At 40.0% G+C, this 20,766-nt stretch overlaps 1 long non-coding RNA gene across 5 annotated transcripts in view; it reads left to right on the forward strand.

The window, feature by feature from the left end:
* Positions 1-20,766, forward strand: part of LOC146006995 (uncharacterized) — a 100,805-nt gene that overhangs the window by 32,384 nt on the left and 47,655 nt on the right. For 3 of the 5 annotated variants that reach the window (XR_014444175.1, XR_014444174.1, XR_014444172.1), the window contains 2 exons: positions 10,034-10,127; positions 10,785-11,107. This is a non-coding gene — a long non-coding RNA (uncharacterized LOC146006995). Of the gene's footprint in view, positions 1-10,033; positions 10,128-10,784; positions 11,108-13,468; positions 13,570-13,800; positions 14,388-20,766 lie in introns of those variants that run through there. The other 2 variants (XR_014444173.1, XR_014444176.1) reach the window with 2 other exon arrangements.

Consider the following 20,766-nt stretch of genomic DNA (forward strand, 5'->3'; position numbering starts at 1 on the left):
ACTTCATAAAAACTAGTATGCTGTGCAAATGGATAATTTTGTACAATAACATTTGCACAGTGGGATTTATATATTTTCTTCAATATGACCAATGTTGTGGGTCAAAGACTTGTGAAAAAAAGTGTGAAAAAGGTGGGATTCATGTTGGAACTGGAAACTTGGTGACACATGCAGCGTGGAAAAATGTGTAAAAATGTGATTTTGTGTATTTGTTTATTTTTTATTTTTTATATAATTTTTTGTTTCTTAATTTTTTGTTTTTTATTTTTGCTGTTTAATATGTGCATAGGTATTGTACTTTTCAACTGGTGGGTAGTGTCTACAGGATGTTAATCCTGCTAGTGTTATTGGTGAAGCCTGGTACTTGTGAATATTCCAAGTGGGGAGATGAATTTTAGTGAAATGGGGGTGAGTACTGTGGTTTTGGTGTTAATGTGACCAATGGTAGTATGAGTTAACTCTTTAGGATCTGTTGTATTATGTCCTTAACTGAGGATTTTGTCTAAACAGTTTTAGTTTGTAAGAAGATGGTTGCATGGAAGAGCTAAAGGAAAGGTAAGTAGCTGTTAAATTCGTTAAGTCCTTTTGGTTGAAGACAGTCCATCAGGAAGATGAGTTTGGTTTCATTTTTGAGAAGTTCAGCATCAAGGTCTCCCCCTCTGATGCCGAGCTGTATGTGCCGCATGCCAAACACTCGTAGGCCACTGGGATCACTCTCATGTTGGCGCATAAAATGTCTGGCTATGGGGGTCAATTTTTTAAAATTGTCTGTATCTTTCTTTGCGTTGCGTACTGAGCCAATGTGTTCCAGTACTCGCACTTTCAAAGGCCTTTTGGTTTTGCCCACATAGGCTTTGCCACATGGACACTTAATTTGATAGATCACCCCTATTGTGGTGCAAGTGATCAATCCTTTTATGGTCCACACTTTACCATATCTGTCTTGGTATGTTTTGGTGGGTACCATGTACCGGCACGCTCTGCAGCGACCACATTTTTCTGAACCTTGTCTAGAAGCATTAATGGTCATTGGTAGATCAGCCAGATGGCTGCGTACTAGGTGATCACCAATATTTTTGGCTCTTCGCCAGCTGACTTGGACTTGTGGCTGTAGGATCTTTTTCAAGTCTTCGTCAGTATGCAGTATGGACCAATGCTTCTGCAGAATATTCCGTATATCCTTCCAATGGTTACTGAATGTACCGATGAAGCGTACAGGTTCTTCTTGTTTGGGGTTTCGTTTTTTGGGGGCCAGTAGAGAGTCTCGGGGTATTTGTTTTACTGTTTTGCACGCCTTTTTGATCAGTTTTTTACTATACCCTCTTTCCAATAGCCGTTGTGAGAGTTCTTGTTCCCTGTCTGCAAATACTCCTGGGCTTGAGCAATTCCGTTTAGTTCTAATCAGTTCCCCTTTTGGGATTGCTTTAATTGTGCTTGGTAAATGAGCACTGGATGCGTGTAGAACGCTGTTAGTGGCGGTCTTCTTTCGATATATGTCCGTACATATATTGCCCATTTCATCAACACTGATGGTAAGGTCAAGAAAGTGGATTTGCTCCTGGCTGGCTTCCATTGTGAGTTTGAGATTTAACTCATTACAGTTAAGTATCTGAATGAATTCCTCTAATTCTTTTTTATCCCCTTCCCAAAGGAGTAGGATATCGTCTATGAAACGTAGGTATAGTGGGATTTTTTCTGTAAATTTGGTATGTGCATCCTTGAACACCTCTTCCTTTTCCCACCACCCCAGGTACAGGTTGGCATATGTCGGCGCACACGCTGTCCCCATAGCAGTCCCCTGTACCTGGAGGTAGTGGGAGCCCTGGCATGTAAAGTAGTTTGTGGTGAGTATGAATGTGATCGCCTCTACCAGAAATGCATTGAAGTCATGATTGCTGTTCATATTGAGAAAGTATTGTACAGCTCCAATGCCTTTGTCATGTTTGATGCTGGTGTATAGGCTCTCAACATCCAGTGACACCAGCCATGTATCCTTGCTTGCAGTTAGATTTTCCAATTTGTTTAACGTGTCCATAGTGTCACGTAGATATGATGGGAGAGCTGTGACATATTGTCTTAAAAACTGGTCTACATAAATGCTCAGTTTTTCGGTGAGGCTCCCCTTACCTGACATTATTGGCCTGCCTTGTGGTACATTGGCGTTCTTATGTATTTTCGGAAGCAAGTAAAGGGTGGGTGTTTTTGGATTGGGGGTTTGTAGAAATTTTAGGTCGCTGTTTGTAATGATTTTTCTATCATGTGCCGTTGTAATTAAATCCTGGTACTGTCGTGAGTACTTTGCACAAGGATTGAAGAATAACTTGGTGTAACAGTCTGAATTACTTAGTTGTCGCTGCAATTCTTGGGTGTAGAGGGTACGTGGCCACAAGACCACGTTTCCCCCTTTATCAGAAGGTTTGATTATTGTATCGTGCCACGTGGATATTTCCTGGAGAGCTCTTTTTTCTCCTGTATTGATGTTGTTTGATTTACACTGTTTTTGGGCCAGTAATTGGTCTAGGTCTTGTGAAACCAGAGTCTGGTAGACCTGTATTTGTGGGCAAATTTTTGTATCTGGAAAGAATACAGATTTCTTCTTAATTTTTGTTTATCAAATGGTTCGGGCGTCATGTGCTGCGTGTCACATTCTACTGCTGTTGGCAGCTGTATCTCATTCTCGGACGCCAGATCCATCAGTATTTCTAATGCTGGTTGGTCGTCTTCTTCCAGTGCTTCCTGATTATAAGGATGGTCTTTCTTGTTTTGAATATTCTGGTGACAGAAGAATTTTTTTAGGAGTAACTTCCTTGTAAAGAGGTGAAGGTCCTTTTCTAGGTCGAATCTGTCAGCTTGAGAGGATGGTGAGAATGATAAACCTCTCTTTAAAATGGACTCTTGGTTCTGAGTAAGTTCTCTGTCAGTTAGGTTGATAATTTTCAAGGGAGTGGGGGAGGCAGTTGTTATAGCAGGTTCTGGATGTATTATTCCCTGAAACGCCTCCTCTCTCTGGGTTCTTCCCTCCAGTCTAGATATTCCCGCTTTCTTCTTCTTCCCCCCCTGGCCCCTCCTGATCTTTCTCCAGGGTCTCTGCCTGGTTTGCGACCTGTTCCTAAAAAATGTACCCTGGAGAGTCTATTTTCTACAGAGTCGCTATCCGATGACTCAGGTTCAGAGGTTGTGTAGTTGGAGGTGTTGCCACTCCTGTTGGTATTAAATTGAGGTCTGTTGGTTCTATTATTCCACTTGAAAATTCTATTATTCTGAAAGTCCATTTTGTCACGTTGGAATTTACGTTTTTTGCGTTCAATGATTTCCGACTCAAAGGTTTCTATCTCTTTTTTATATTTGTCGTATTGGGTTTGAAATTGCTCTAATGCTTCAAAGTTTTTTAATTTTTCTCCTAATACAATGATTTCCTGTGACAGTTGGTTCAAAATCACTTCGTCATGTTTCACCAAAATTTTTATTAAATCTTTTGAACATTGTAATAGGGTTTTCTCCCATTCCACTTTCAAATCTTCGTTGGCCAAATCGAATGCCGGGAAGACTTTTGGCCTTAGGCCTCTAGGGACCAGATTGTGTTTAAGATAATTATCAAAAGTTGTACGGTTCCAAACCGTTTTACTTTGTTTCATGAGTGCCTGTTTTAGTGCATACAGGTCATCAGACCTATGCGCCAACATGAGAGTGATCCCAGTGGCCTACGAGTGTTTGGCATGCGGCACATACAGCTCGGCATCAGAGGGGGAGACCTTGATGCTGAACTTCTCAAAAATGAAACCAAACTCATCTTCCTGATGGACTGTCTTCAACCAAAAGGACTTAACGAATTTAACAGCTACTTACCTTTCCTTTAGCTCTTCCATGCAACCATCTTCTTACAAACTAAAACTGTTTAGACAAAATCCTCAGTTAAGGACATAATACAACAGATCCTAAAGAGTTAACTCATACTACCATTGGTCACATTAACACCAAAACCACAGTACTCACCCCCATTTCACTAAAATTCATCTCCCCACTTGGAATATTCACAAGTACCAGGCTTCACCAATAACACTAGCAGGATTAACATCCTGTAGACACTACCCACCAGTTGAAAAGTACAATACCTATGCACATATTAAACAGCAAAAATAAAAAACAAAAAATTAAGAAACAAAAAATTATATAAAAAATAAAAAATAAACAAATACACAAAATCACATTTTTACACATTTTTCCACGCTGCATGTGTCACCAAGTTTCCAGTTCCAACATGAATCCCACCTTTTTCACACTTTTTTTCACAAGTCTTTGACCCACAACATTGGTCATATTGAAGAAAATATATAAATCCCACTGTGCAAATGTTATTGTACAAAATTATCCATTTGCACAGCATACTAGTTTGTATGAAGTACCATGTAATACATCAAGTTCACCCTCCCTTGTCCCACAATTATCACCATTACAGCAACTGCCCAAAGGGCCATGTATAGAGAACAGGGTACCACATAGTCAGCATCACCTACTAGACAAAGATGTTAGGTACCAGCATCCAGCAAGATCATAACAAACTCAATGCATACAGAGTACAGGGCAGACCCTGCATCAGGCTCAAAAGCATAAACACAGTATAACTACGCAATCACCTTGCATCTTAACAGTACATAGGATGAACCCAGGTGGTACACGCCAATCGGGACACATAGACCAGTACAAAAATGAGCCCAGTGAAATACATGAACGGAAATATAAGTACAAAAAATTAGGAATGTTATGAGACATACAGAGTCCAGGGCGCAGTATAGAATAAGCAGACGCACGGGCGGCAACAACATCACCGCCGTGATAGGCTCTAACCGCCCATGTGACTCAGTGCGCGTCATGACCAAGTACTAACGTGGTCCGCGTCCTGACGTCACAGCAGACGCCGCCAGTACCCGACAGGAGACGGGCGGAAGCGCTCAGTGAGCGAGGCCGGATAATCAGCCGGATGATAGGCTGAAAACTCCACCTGACCACCAACGGAGCCAGCGATAGGCTGGACATACGAATATAGCCCAGAACATGGGTGTCAATCGTTTGGCTTGTTTGAGAAAGCTCTGATGCGAAACACGTGTCACAACCCCGTGTTTGGCAGATTATAGGATATATTGATGTTAGCTAATGTGATTTAATGTGATTTTAATGTGTTTGGTCCACCACGTGTATTAGATAGGGTCATTGCACCCGGAGCAGTCTGACCTCCCAACATACAGGTGTGGGAATAACACTGTCCAACACTGAACAGGTTCCTGTGCAAATAAACTGTGGTCATTCCACAGGGTATTTATGGATGGTGTATTAACCCCATATAATGTGTGTGCTAGAAATTAGCCACATACCACCTGCATCCAGCAGAGGTCCCCATAAGCCAGACCAAGTAAGGGCTTAACCAGTCCATGTAAAACAGCAGATAATTCCACACAATACAAAGTAGCAATTTCTGCAGAGTGTGTGATTGCCACAAGTATCTGATACTGTATTGACACCGTCTACCAGCAGAGAAGCTGGTGTAACAAGGGAACCTATACATTGAGCTGGACAGTTGACGCTCCATACTCAATCTTGCACAAAAATTTATACCGTGAAAAAATGTATACTGTGTATTAAAAATGGGTGTAAACTATGTGTAATGTAAACCCCCAGGAGTGTGATTGATGAAAGAGCTATTACCGGAATAGTACTGAGCCTATTAAGGCCATATTTAATTCATCAACTCCATAAATAGCACAGTGGTGTGTTCCATCCACGTATTGACATTTACAATAAGGGAAATTACTCCTGAAATTATAAGCTACATCTTCCTTAAATAAAATCTGCCAACACGTTTTATATTCTATCAACACTTTCTTTATTTTCCAACACAATTTATGTCATTGTTTGTGTACAATTTTTAAACTCTTCCAATTTCGCATACCAATGGGCACCTCCTTATCAAAAAACATAATAATAAAGATAACTGGAGCTCCCATTTTTTAAAAGAAAATTGTGTATAAAAGCACTTTATTACAAATTCTCCAAATAGGAGTGCATCCGCCGACAACTGTCTTTTTTTCTTCTTGTGGTTCCATTGACTTCCAGTTGATTAGGATAGCACCCCCGCTCCGAATACAAATTGTGATAGCGGTACATAGGCCTAAATTATCAGAGGCATAATTTTTCTGTAGTGTGCAGACTCCAAAAACCCCTGTCTTCCTAGGAAACAAGTACCAATGTGATTAACGCTGGCATTTTCAGTGGATATTTGGAACATCTCTGAGCTGTTGGCACTCATAGTTTATGAGTAGTTTATGGTGTAGCTGTTAAATAAGGTAGGCATTTTATTCTCAAAATAAAAGGTGTTTAAAATGAACTATTGTGCTCCTGATTTTCCAGCATTAAGAGCTCTATAATTACTGTTGTGATTAGTGAGATGCATTTATAGCTGTATAGCAGCAATAAGTATATTGAACGGAGGAAATAGAACAGTCTTAGAATTGGATACTTTGATGGGTAATTGGAAACATTGCTGAGGGCTGCACATGTCTACTAAAAGCAAGCTCGACATACAGTACTATCCTATCTAAACAGGGTCATTCGTTAATTACACAGGTTCTGTGGCTGGCTTAATTCAAGCCTGATAGATGTAGTTTTTTAAATAGAAGTGAATATCTCTATTACACTAGAACAGCGCTTACCTACCCACAGCTTGTCTTAATTTAAATAATTCTCCTTATGGAAATTGACTGTCTTCATAATCCAGGGCATAGAGTGATATCAGTCATCAACCAACTCTCCATGAGTCTGATCTCAGCACAGAGAGAGCCCCAGCACCCACTCAAGTAAAACAAACCTCCTCTGTCTGGACATCCCAGGAGTTGACTGTATTCCCATCATTCAATGGCTGAGTGGCTCCCGTCACTCAATGGCTCAGTGGCTCTTTCCCTGCTATATATTAAAATAGCTCCACAAAGTGTGTTCAGCCTCTCACTAAGTTGTTTTTGAAAATTCAAAGCCTACAGTATAACCACCTTTTACTTTTCAATAATACATTCATATGCGATGTCTGAAGACCAGTATTTATCTTGTAAATGAATCATGAATGTATGTGATTAGATGATGTACAGTAATAAGCTGTGATGTTGTTGAGATAGTAAAATTCTGATATTGATGTCAAGTTGTGATATCGTGCTTTTATCAAAATTGCCAGCCAGAACACGTCTGTTTTTCCTGATGATTTTTGGTAATGTTTGGGGTGTGATTTACACTTTATTACACTTGTTGTATACTTTTAATGGGGAAACATCTGAGTGAAATTTGTTATGTGCGATTTATTTTATTTTTTTTTAAATATTTTTTACATTTTTGGTCACTATAAAATTAGCAAATTTTACTATAATTTGCACGTTACTACATGTGCAATTTCTGAAGACTTGTGATTGTAGCCAAAAAATCGCTCATTACAAAAAAAAATAACCTTTTACTACATCTGCCCTTGCTTTCATACACAGTCACCTTTAAAGTTAATGAACTATTAAATATTTTTTTATTTAACATGGACAAAGGCCATAGATTGGCTTTCCAATAAGAAAATTAAAGCCATAGAAGGTTTGATTTATGCCTGGATGACCTTTCAGAGCTTTTGAAGTTTAGTAGCTTTAAAGTCACTAAAGAGTTATCTGTGCTATCTACACAAAAAAATATGTACACCACCATCACCACCTAGCATAACTAGCTCTGCTCTGGGCTCATTGAGCTGATCCTGGCTCCCCAAAACCCAGGGGGGGGGATTTGGAAGGAACCCTCATATTTAAGACACCAGCACCGAGCTCTTGGGCAGGTCCTGGTTCCAAAAATGTTGGGAGAAAAACACTGGGAGTCCCCTATATTTTGAAACCAGCATCAAGCTGCAACATCCAGCGATGTCATGCCACAGCTGGGGAACACTTGTTCTACAAGGTGCCACAACCTAACCTAGTATTAAAAGTCCAAGATGGCCTCCCCCACATGTTGGGACTTGGAGAATCACAAGTCTTTGCATGCTGGCATTAATTGGTCCACTTAGAAAAGGGTCTCCAGTATGGGAAAAGAGCGACTGCAGTTGGGGAGGGGCATGGATAATAAAAGTGTGTGTGTGTGTGTGTGTGTGTGTAAAAGTTATACTTTTCTGTATCTGTCTTTTTTTACTTTATTTTAATTTTTTAATTTTTTTCACAGTAAAACTTTAAGTCTAAGTGGGTCCATTAATTCCCCACATGTTGGGACTTGTGGTACTCGAAGTCTCAGCATGTGGAGGAGGGCTTCTGAGACTTGTAGTTCTACTGTGAAACTCAATGTATTTTTTTTTTATCTTCTTTTTTTAACGTTAACCGCTGCCAAGTGGTGGTGGGGACAGCCCCGGGCCTCAGCTCTGGATGGCTGAACTCTTTATTTGGGGGTCCCCACTCCCTCAGGTACCCTGTCCAGGCTGACCAGCCATGGAAGTAGCATTTTCAACCGGAGGACCCCAGGTGTGTCATGACACCGCTAGCTCTTCAGGGAGATGGGCAGGGTTAGTGTGGGCTGCGGGCGGCAACAGGGGAGCAGCGGTGGGTGGCAACTGGCTCTGATAGAATGGGGTGCGCAAGCCCCATTCTGTCAGATGGTGAAACATTTTTTTTAACGTTAACCGCAGCCAAGTGGTGGTGGGGACAGCCCCGGGCCTCAGCTCTGGATGGCTGAACTCTTTATTTGGAGGTCCCCACTCCCTCAGGTACCCTGTCCAGGCTGACCAGCCATGGAAGTCGCGTTTTCAACCGGAGGACCCCAGGTGTGTCATGACACCGCTAGCTCTTCAGGGAGACGGGCAGGGTTAGTGTGGGCTGCGGGCAGCAACAGGGGAGCAGCGGGAGCCAGCTGTGGGTGGCAACTGGCTCTGATAGAATGGGGTGCACAAGCCCCATTCTGTCAGATGGTTAAACATTGCGGTTGGTGATGCTATTGCCAGGAGCAGCTCAAATGAGAGCTGCTCCATCTGTATACTTATCTCTATTGGGGAAAGATATAGCAACTTAGGGGGAAATTTACTAAAGGAAATTTGTAAAAAATAGGTGTATTTGTATCAAGAAATACACTTATTGTTGACATTTACTATCCCGAAAATACGTCAATTCGTAGTTGTATTGATAGCACATCAATACGACTACGAATTGCCATATTTTCGGGATAGTAAATGTCAAAAATAAGTGTATTTCTGGATACAAATACACCTATTTTTTACAAATTTTCTTTAGTAAATTTCCCCCTTAATAGCAGTGAAGTTCTTATATTAGGCCAGGTTGGGTAGTATAATACAAAGAAATTTTGTTAACACCTATAAAATATGTGAAAATGCACTCAAAATATGACTGGCCAGCAAATGGCATGCGATGCGATTTTTAATTGTACAAGCACCCTGATGGGTTCATACAATGTTAAATGCCCCTAGAATGTTAAGGCGACCCCCACTATGAATGCCAACCCGAAGCGCAGTGAGCGCAGCGGTACATGTCCTCCGATCCTTTTCACTATCCACGTCGGTGTGGAGTTAATTTTAGATATTGTGGCGAGCGCACGTGGTATACGAGCCTGAAGAGTGGCGATCAGATGCGGAATACATGTGAAGTCATGCACGTCCCCTCGCGGGGCTCGCTGTGCTCACCACGCTTCGGGCTCAGTGGCTCGCTGCGCTCGCCACACTATCTAAAGTGAACTCCACACCAACGTGGATAGTGGGGGTATGAAAAGGTCGGAGGACGTGTACCGCTGCGCTCGCCACGCTTCGGGTTGGCGTTGATAGTGAGGGTGGCGTTGACAATGGGGGTGCATTTAACATTGAAAGCACCCGTTAGGGTGCTTGTACAGTTAAAAATCGGATCGCGATTCGATGCATGCAATGTACTAAGATGAACATTGTGGGTGCCATGATAATACACAAGTTCGGAATATTTTAATGATAAAATAATTTAGATACTAATGCATTTACACTTTATCCCTGACAACCAATCAGGACTGATCCAGCACTGATCCAGTCAGCCCCGCAGCAAACGCCTGGAGTGTACAGCAGCTAGTCCTAAGAAACACAAAATAGATTCAGTGCGCAGGTAAAATCCCATGCCTTTCTATAAGTCTATTTGAAATACTGTATCATGGCATTATTATTAGTGGTAATAATAGTCAGTACAGTTATATAAATACCTTAGACTAAAGAAAGGACACAACAAAATTTAATACAGAAACTGCTGGAAGGTTTCAGAAGGGATCATATATTATAGAATCAATACTTAGGCTCTTGAATTATTTGTAAAAATTAAAAAAAAAATTAAGATTTGTGGCACACTGTCAATCTAACACCTGCTTTTGAAATATACAGTAGAATTCATTATATTCATATATTAATTGTTTTGTACTTCTTTGAGTACCAAGTGAATTTGCCAAAATTGGTTTGAAAATTGCCAAGCAAACCTTTTTATTCATCATAATGACCTGAAATGTTTACCTTTTTATAAAGGAAATACGTATTTTTGTTTTTTTAATACAACATATTTTATTCTTTACTCAATTTAGAGAGAAGAAGTATGTGAGTTAGTGTTACAGAGTTAGTGTTCACAGCTACAGTATGTATTGAGTTAGTGTTACACTATTACAATATAACAATGTGTTGCCTGGCTTCTTTGAGGCAGAATATTAAAATTGATTATAGCACCTTTTTTTAAATTTGTTTCTTTACCAATATAACATTTTAGCACTAATTGTTACAGCAACAAGAAGTACTGGCAATGAGGCTGAGCACCTGGTTCCTTTTAAGAGAGAGGACTGAACGATTAGCGCAGGAACTCAGGAGGCTTGGTCTGATCTGGTCCCCCACATGGTTCCCCCCTGTACAGACGACACATGCTGAAACCAGAGTCAGCCGTATCCTGCACAAGCCACCAGCACCAACCAGAAACATTGGCAAGATGGCAGACGTCGCCGCACCTAAGAATTAGCCTGTTGCCTCCTCCAGAGAAGCTGTCTGGTCATTCCCATCCTGCGATGCCGCACACCACCATGTGCACCCCGGCGGGCGCTCCTTGCTCCGGAGGTAAGCCTCCGATATGTGACAATTATTTATATAAATATATTGAAGATTGCTAAATATTAAGTTTAGTTAAATTCTTTAGGACACCTCTGTTAAAATGGGTTTTAAGCGTGTTTATCTCTTTTGAACTACAGTAAATTTGTTTGAAAATTGAATGCATTTCTTAAGTTTTATTATCGTATCTTTATCCTAGACTAATTGAGATTTAGTGGGTTTCCAGACATCTTTGTTACAGAACAAATATAATTATTATAATTGAAAGATAATTATGCTGTTTGTGTCTGTTGTGGGTACTGTCCTTTAACTCTCTTCCAGGGTGTGGTACTGCAAGAGAGTAGCTCAGGTGAGAAGATGCCCAAGAACCAGGCACTTCTATGTTGTATGCACTTGACCCACTATGCCCTAATCTACCCAGGGTACTAAAATAAAGAAGATCATCCTTTTTAGATATATTATTTTTTTCCCTAGTCTGCAAATGGCATAAGAAGCAAGGTGGAACTCCACAACGATTTTTGAGATGACTAAAAAAAATTGTCATGGTTATTAAATATATATGTTGCTCCCCTCCATTATTATTTTTTTTTTTTAAGTAATTTTTCGATAGACCCCATACATGATTTTCTTATACTGTAATTCTAACTTGGAGATAAGTAAACATTTCAAAACTGATATACAATAGACAAGACAAAAATCAAAACTGCGCATGCTTCAAAGGTCAATGCTAATAAACATTTATTAAATTAAAATAAAAAAATGTAATATAGACAAATTATTATAACATTACATCATAAAAACCTTAGTGGTACCACTCTGGCTAAAAACATAAAACATAGGTCACTACAACATTCAAGGCTAACATGTTCCCCACAAGCAGGGCAGTTAATAGCACTTTTAGAGTTGTTAGTATTGCAACAGCATTAGTTGTTAATATAGATATGCATATAATTATTACAGTTGTAATGAAGAAATGGATTTTTGCACTCGCGCTGCTGAGATCAGATATATACCTCGTGAACCGTACTGAACAGAAGGACACCAGGGCACGTTTTGATAAACACTGTTAAATTTTATATTTAAAAATTTGGTACTTGTGAGTTATCCGGGCTCCCGATTTTTTGATTGTATGCCTTAAGTTAAGGCATACAATCAGATGCGATGCGATGCGATATCGCATCGCATCGCATCCGACCATCGGATGCGATGACCCGATTTTTCCATAGGAATCAATGTTAAAATGGACTGAGTCCATTTTAACATGGAATTCAATGGGAAAAAGGGGTCCTTTTCATACCCCTACTATCCAAGTGGGCATGGAGTTGGATATAAATCTGTGGCGAGCGTAGCGAGCCACCGAGCCCGAAGCGTGGCGAGCGAAGCGAGCCCCGCGAGGGGACGGTATTCCGTGTCCCCTCGCGGGGCTCGCTACGCTCGCCACGCTTCGGGCTCGGTGGCTCGCTACGCTCGCCACAGGTTTATATCCAACTCCATGCCCACTTGGATAGTAGGGGTATGAAAAGGACCCGATTTTCCCATTGAATTACATGTTAAAATGGACTCAGTCCATTTTAACATTGATTCCTATGGAAAAATCGGGTCATCGCATCGCATCGCATCCGATGGTCGCATGCGATGCGATGCGATGTCCCGATCCGACCCGATTTAAAAATCGGACGCCCGGATAACTCACAAGTACCAAAAATTTTTCATGTTAAAAATGAGCTTATACACATACAAAACATTACATAAATATGGACACAAAATTATAAATGAAAAATCACAGGCTGATACCATATAATTTCATATAACAATGAAGCACTTGAATAGGTTTGTGTCAAGTAGCCAATTCCAAAACGGGTCACGTATTCAGTCAATACGTACCTCCTACCATTGCCCCAACCCACTTCACCCTGCTACTAACATTTTGGCTGTTGAAGCTTCATACTAATATTGCTCCTGAAATCTATCTTTCTATTGACCGAATACGTGACCCATTTTGGAATTGGCTACTTGACACAAACCTATTCAAGTGCTTCATTGTTATATGAAATTATATGGTATCTGCCTGTGATTTTTCATTTATAATTTTGTGTCCATATTTATGTAATGTTTTGTATATGTATAAGCTCCTTTTTAACATGAAACATTTTTAAATATAAAATTTAACAGTGTTAATCAAAACGTGCCCTGGTGTCCTTCTGTTCTGTAAGGTTCACGAGGTATATATCTGATCTCAGCAGCGCGAGTGCAAAAATCCATTTCTTTTGCAATCCTCCAGTGAGTCATAAGCAGACTCACCTGCACTTGCTGCAGCTGAGCCCAGGCCAATCCTATTACTAATCACTAATTAAATATTTTTTCATTTAGCACCGGGCCCTGTGGTTTGAAGAGGACCCTCAGAAGTCCACCCTACACCCACAGAACTGTGTTTCACAGTTGTAATGAAGTAAAATAAAATTAGTGTCCTGGATTAGCAATTTGATAAGCTGTAGCCTGTTAGCTTATATGATGTTAAGGTGCCGTTATTTTATCCAATACAGGCATACAGTTATACTTAATAGTCCTTTGTTAAGTCTGGCCAGACATTTATGACTGGGTACCTTAATATTGCCACGGTGTCTTGAATCGCTTAGCTCCCAGTTGCTGGTGCTGAATCACCTTGGTATGGCAACTTTATCCGGAGTCTTTGCTTTCTGCAGATGCTGGAGCCGTGGTCAATATGTAATCAAGTGAAGTTGATGACAAGTGAAAACTGAAAGGAATAAGTACTCCAACACGTTTTTCGCTCTCAAAGGCTTTCTCAAAGAGATTGTGTAAGAGTGTGCTGCCCAGTGTCCGATATTTATAGTTAACAGGCATAATAAGTACATCCTGCCTTGTAGCGGTAACTCTGTGCCTTTTCCGGCTTTCCCTGTGTTCCACCGATTACGCAGTTCCACTTCCGGTCATTGCTCGGCATACGTCACTATTAACTGTGTTGTGATTGGCTTTCTTTGCGTGGACATTCATGTTCCAATCACAACTCGCTTGTTGCATCTTACTGATGTTAAAGTGGGCGGTTTCTTGCGTTCCACACATATCTAGCTATGTCTGTACTCTTCATGCTTATTATATGGCTGTATTGATTTCCATGTTTGAAGCTATGGCGGCCATTTTATTCAGTGGAATGTAGATGTTATAGCCCTCAGGTTACTACACTTAAACATTTATATTGTAATTTATTATTCATATATCACAGCATAACTATTAATGCATACCGAACTCCAATTCTCTTCATCTATTATTATTCATATGTGGCAGCTAACTGTTTATTCTTTTCGTATTTTGAACAAAATGTATCTTAGAGTTTCGTTTCGAATAATTGGTGTAATTAATCATTAAAAGATAAAAATTGGAAGAATTATTAAAAATGGCTGAATTTTATATGTACAAAAAGAAAAATATACATATATTTAAAATGAAAATTAATATCTAAATGATTGTTTAGAATAGATTATTTTTGGGTTAGTTATATTATGACATGCACAGGACATCTGAATTTACCAATAGAGACCAATTATCACACGTGTATATGTATGCATGCATACATACATACCCACAAATAGGTTTCTATGAGACAGTAGGAGCATATGTACTATAGCTACATTAGTTTCTAACAGATGTTGCGGAGGACGTATTTGTTTTCAAATGACAGAAAATCAGATTGAATATTACTATTCTGGTGGATGTATAGATAGATATATACTAAATATAAGTATAGGAAGCACATAACGAAAAATTGTGTACTTTTCATTTAGTTTAAATTAAAGACCAGTAGAGTAGTTGTTGTTTGTCAGCATATAGATTATACTAGCAGATACAATGCTATCTTCTTATAGAGTTATATCGGTGTGTATTCATATTAGGTTAATGATTTTGGGACATGTATATTAAAACTTGTCATGGTGATATCCTATTATTCATTCTAATGAATCACAGATCATATATATCTCTATCTATATCTAATCTATATCTCTGTATAGAGCACGGCACTCCGACCTTGGCTTCAAAGTGAATGACCTGGTGCCGTCCATGTTACAGACAGCCCAGCCGGACTGCCTGGATAGAAATAATTGTGGGGATGAGGCGGCACTCAGAGTAAATAAACAACCAGAAACCTGGATGGTCACCAACGTTTCTGAGCTGATTTAGCTCTTTTATCAAGGTGCAGAAGACCTTGATAAAAGAGCTGAAACAGCTCAGAAACGTTGGTGACCATCCAGGTCTCTGGTTGTTGATTTATTCTGAGTGAGATCCCCGCAAATATAAATCTCTATATCTCTATCTCTAATGTTGAATACTTATGGTCACTCGAAGACTCAAGTTTCCATGTCTGTTCATGTCTCTGGTCTGGATGGACCTCCAGTCCCACAGCAATAGCACAGACATGGGTCACCCATTGAATGTGAAAATTCATAAGGATAGCTGATGTTATGTGATTGGTATTATGGCTGCCCAGAGGGAAGTGAGTGGCAAAGCAAAGTCATATATATCACAAGACTTCCCGTTCATATGTAATCAACCTTAATAAGTGTGCAATTTCCTTTTTTGTTCTTTATTTGGTTTTTAGAGGTTTTTTTTTTCTCTCCCCCCCCCCCCCCCCTTCTGTATTGGGCCCCTGCACTCATAACTGTCTGCAGTCCGGATGGACCTCTGGTTCTGTCTACAGAAAGAGCACTGGGTTACCCCACCCTGATTTTCAGTATATCCATGGGTGAAGTACTGTATTTAATAGGGGTTATTAATTTTACACAGGGGGGTTGATTAGATGTTATTTAATTCAATCGTGTCATGGATCCCATTCTAAAGATCCAGTAGGCCTTGTGACTGCAAAGCCTACTGAACCTATCTCCTCTCCTTTTTGTTGCTTTGACCATTTCTATTCCTATAATGGATACATTATATACTTTCCCTTGTTGACATGCGAAGATATGTTTGGAGACAGAGTGGGACTTCAGCCCCCCCAACATATTTCTCCTATGTTCCATCCCTCTCACATGTAATGTCCGTGTTGTTCGGCTGTTGATATACAATAGGTTGAATAAATGTTTTGCATTGGTTTTGTTAATCCCAAAATCATTTCTGTTGTGACCTAAATGTCTTCATAAATAGAATGCAGAATGGCATTTTGACAAAGTAAAAATGTAATCCAAAGGTGATACACTGGCACGATCATGGAACTTTGGTGAATTTAATGGGGAGAAAAGATTAATTCACAGACCGTTTATTTAAACTAACATCTCTAGTCCTTATAATGGTCCCAATTTATATATTCTTTTAAGTAAAATTCATAAAATATATCTTTAATATCAGAAGGTCTACTATTTTTTTTAAATTATTTTAATATAAAGATCCCTAGACTTAAAGTTATAGTTTTATTAAAATCCTAAATACAGTATGGTTTTCAAGCCACGTCACAGCATATTCACACCGCAAGCTGGACCTAGGTCATTCTTTTTTGGATAACCCGGGTTCATTGACCCATAACCTGGGTCATCTGATGGTCAACCCAGGTTACTACTTGGGATGGATTTCTGGGTCACTTGAGGACCCTTTCACACAGAGCAACCAACTGGAATAACCCATATGGAAGTGAAGGAATGACTAGGGTATGGGTTATGAAATAGATTTTTAGCCTGAGCTTTGTCTACAGTTAGGGATAGGGTAGTCAATGGTATTTTTATTATTTTACCCCAGCTGTGAGAATAATCGGACTGTAAAAGGTCAAGCATTGTCCTCTAATTTCCCTGAGAAACAATAACTTATTTAATTTAATAAAGTTTCATAAATTAAGTCTCAGAGTTTACTTTTAGAACTTTTATCGAAAACTTCTCTGCTCTGTTGGGCACTGATCAAATCCAATTTTTAGTACAATAAACTTACATAGAAAAAAACTTTTAGAGTGAATAACTTCCTGATGGTATAAATGTGCAGAACAATTACGGTGACCCTTTTAGTATTGAATAACTTGTACATTATTGCAGGCTAGGAGATAAAGACAGAATAGAAGCTAAAATTACACAGAGCAGAGGGGAGGATGAATACATAGTTAAGTGATTAGTGTAACTGCAAAATTCGCTGCTCGTCTGTTATTTCTTGTGATTGGCGCAGCTGTTCAATTACTTTTTCTGCTGATTAACATTACAAACCACAATAAGTTCTGCAGTTTGCATAAATGCTACATTTCTACATTTTGTATACTCACCTTTTTGCAACTGTGAGCAGAGATCAAAATGTAAGATGTCGTCATCATTTTAATATATTGAAGTGATTATAGATTTCTAACATTGTCAGAGAGAGTACTGTATTTTAAGATTGTAGTTGGTTAATTGATATGTATGCTGTGGCTTTGTAGAGACCTAGTTTGTGTTGACAAAGGCAAAGGTGGAAAAGCACCGGAATATCTTACATTTGTCCCAGCAATCAGGGACCTTTTCATGCGCCATAATGGTATTGTCAAAATGGCATTTTTTTTCAAAATCACTAAGAAAAGGTCGTATTTGAAGTTGTTTACAAGACAAATGATTCCCCTTAAGTATATGGCCTATTTACATAAGGACACCAGTTTTATTCTGTAGTATTCAGGATCCTTTGAATGTCACACAGCTTGAATTCAGCTTTCACATTTCACTTTGAACAATCAAAAACAATTTAGAGAAATGAGTTCTATTTACTTCTTCCATCGACATGACTTCTTTTCATAAAGTCTTTCGCAGTGGGGAATGCTGAGAGCAGCTTTACTGAGCTCAGTTCAAAAGTGCAGGAAATGTTCAAAAAAGACGTAAATATTGAAATTCACATTTATAGTTCTTGTTTGTGAAATCTATGCATGAGGAGATTATGAACAAGACCTGATTAGCTCCTGGTGTTAGTTGAAATTACAATATAAACAAATACAAAACTATAATGTGGGTAAAGTAAACTTGGCCGAGATTAGCTGTCACATAATAGCTGTCACATAATAGCTTAAATTCATACAAGCATGTTTTGCAACAGAATTTTCCACAGTGTAACAATATTTACAGATACACAGGGCATTATGAAGAAGATGGTAATTGTATATGAAAAATAAAATTTTCCAGATTGTATAAAATAAATAATTGCGTACTATGGATCTGTGAAACTTGTCAAAGGCGTTTGCAAAGGGGTTTGCACATGTGCATATTCGCACATGCGCAGTCCCCCACCATCAGCCAAATCTGAATCGCCCTCTGTTAGGGTTTGTATTACTGAAAAAGCCCACATTTCTAGCTATTCATTTTGACAACATAATCAGTATTACTTTAGTGCTACATTAACCCTATGTAACGTGTATGGGATTTCTGACTTTTTAATACTGTGTTGAAATCTTTTAGTAGGGTCAGAAGATAAAACACAATATACAGAACTGTCAGCCAATTGACGATCTAGCTCAGCCCTGTAGTCACATAAGTTTTGTATCACTATCCCGCCCCCCTTATCGGCGGGGCGGATAGTGATACTACGATCGACACTCAAAACTTTAAGGGCATTCTGTTCAATACGAGAAAATATGATGTAATGGCTGATCTGCTGCATTAAATCTGATCATAGAGTAATTTATAAGACGAGTATAAGTCTTAATTGATGTGTTGCTACTGTGGGGGTCAAAAGTGGACAAGTGTTGTCGACGAATAAAGTCACCTTTTATGCTGGAATCAGGAGTAGATGTTGATCCCTGAAAAATGTGTGACCTGCAACTTTATTATTGCTTCCAATAAGTTTAAGCACCCACACTCTTCCAAAGAGTATAGCATTAGACATGTACTCACGTGCGATACTCAATTTATTGTCTATGCAATAATCTGCCCTTGTGGCTTATATTACATAGGCATGACATCGAGGAAGTTTAAGGAATGCATGGGCATGTACCACTCTGCGATTAAAGCTGCTTTACTAGGCAAAAAAGCAGAGCAGCCTGTTGCTATCCATTTTAAAGAATTCAATCACACACTGGAGTCACTTAGATATCTGGCCATTGACCATATACCACAATCTAACCATGGTAGAGACAGGTCAAACGCCTCCTAAAGTTGGAGGCTACTTGGATACACAGGCTTAATACTGTTGCACCTCATGGATTGAATGAGAGGATAGTATGGAGTACCTTTTAGTTGACCCTGCTATTAGTTTTTGATCAATACTATTCTGTATGCTGTCTATGTTATCTCTGGTTAGTCTATATGCTAGTATTCAGCACATTGTCTTTTCGGGTATCTACATTCTGTATATGTTTTTATTGTTTATATATGTTAGTTGCACATTTTATAGTGTCAGGGTTCTCCCATGGTGGGCGTGGCTTTTGGGTGTCAGTCACACGTCTGTCACGGGTGAGAGCCGTTTCTGACGTGGGGCTGGGCCCTGACTGCGCTTTACCGCTGGGGCACCTGATTGGGTCTATGGGGCAGATGTATTAAGCCTTAACAAGAGATAAATGCAAGGGTGATAAGGAGAGATAAACTTCCAGCCAATCACCTGCCAACTGCCATGTTACAGGCTGTGTTTGAAAAAAGTCAGTAAGGAGCTGATTGGCTGGACGTTTATCTCTCCTTATCACCCTTGCATTTATCTCTTGTTAAAACTTAATACATCTGCCCCTATATGACATGCAGTTATTTTTATGTTGCGTTCAGTTGTCATGGCGACCGGTACACAAGTGAGAGATGTGTACTTGGTCCTCTTGGCTTTCTGGATGCGGCTGGACTGACTGCGTGCCCACTGTTTATTTTGTTGAATTGTTGCATTATTTGTGTTATGGCCTGTTTTTTTAGTACTGCCACTACGCTGATCGTCTGTCCAAGTCCCTGCAGCATTGTCCCGGCGGGTCTCCATGGCAATGAAGATGTGTGTGAGAGCCGCATCTGACGCTATGTGATGACAGGAGGGGGCGGTGCTTGGGGAGACCGGGGGATGCCGCTGGTTCTGATAGCCGGATGCTGCGGCGGGTTTCCATGGTGATGGCGCCGTGGGTGTGAGGCATGTGCGTCATCGCTGTGGGACCCGTGCATAGCTGAACGGGCTTGTCAGTGAGTACCAGCGTGAGGGAAGTGGCGCCAGAGGCTGAGTCAGCTGTGAACAGTGCCGTGATCAGGACGGATGGCGGCGCTGATTGTGTCCACTTACTGCCCGTCCACTCACACCGCATTGGAAAAGAAAAAGACCTGCAGATGTGAGGCTCCATGTTAGTCACCAGCCGTGGCACCCCAGGGAGCCGCGGCGCACAGTTTGGCAACCACTGCAGCTTAGACTAAACAGCCGGGCAGCACACAGCTCTCTCTACCCGGCTGTTTTTTCTTTACATTTTAAGCGGCTGGTGGTCTAATGGGTGGTCCGGTGCAACCCTGGACCACCCCTTAGATTCGCCTATGGTTGTGACTGAGTGACTAGGAAACTTAATACTGCTAGTGAAGCAATACTTTTAGATTCCAGGGAAGCCGGAATAACTTTGGGCAATGTCTCTGGACGAGAGCAATAATGAATGTCTCTTGACAAATCAACATAGTAATGCTTTCTTAGGAATGTAATAATACAATGAAGAAACAGTTAGGATTATCTGGGGTGTACTCAGGGTTAACTCTTGCTGTGACTGGCATGACTGCAAGATATTG

Source organism: Crinia signifera, chromosome 6 (assembly GCF_055691185.1).
Source record: "Crinia signifera chromosome 6, ASM5569118v1, whole genome shotgun sequence".
Taxonomy (NCBI): Eukaryota; Metazoa; Chordata; class Amphibia; order Anura; family Myobatrachidae; genus Crinia; species Crinia signifera.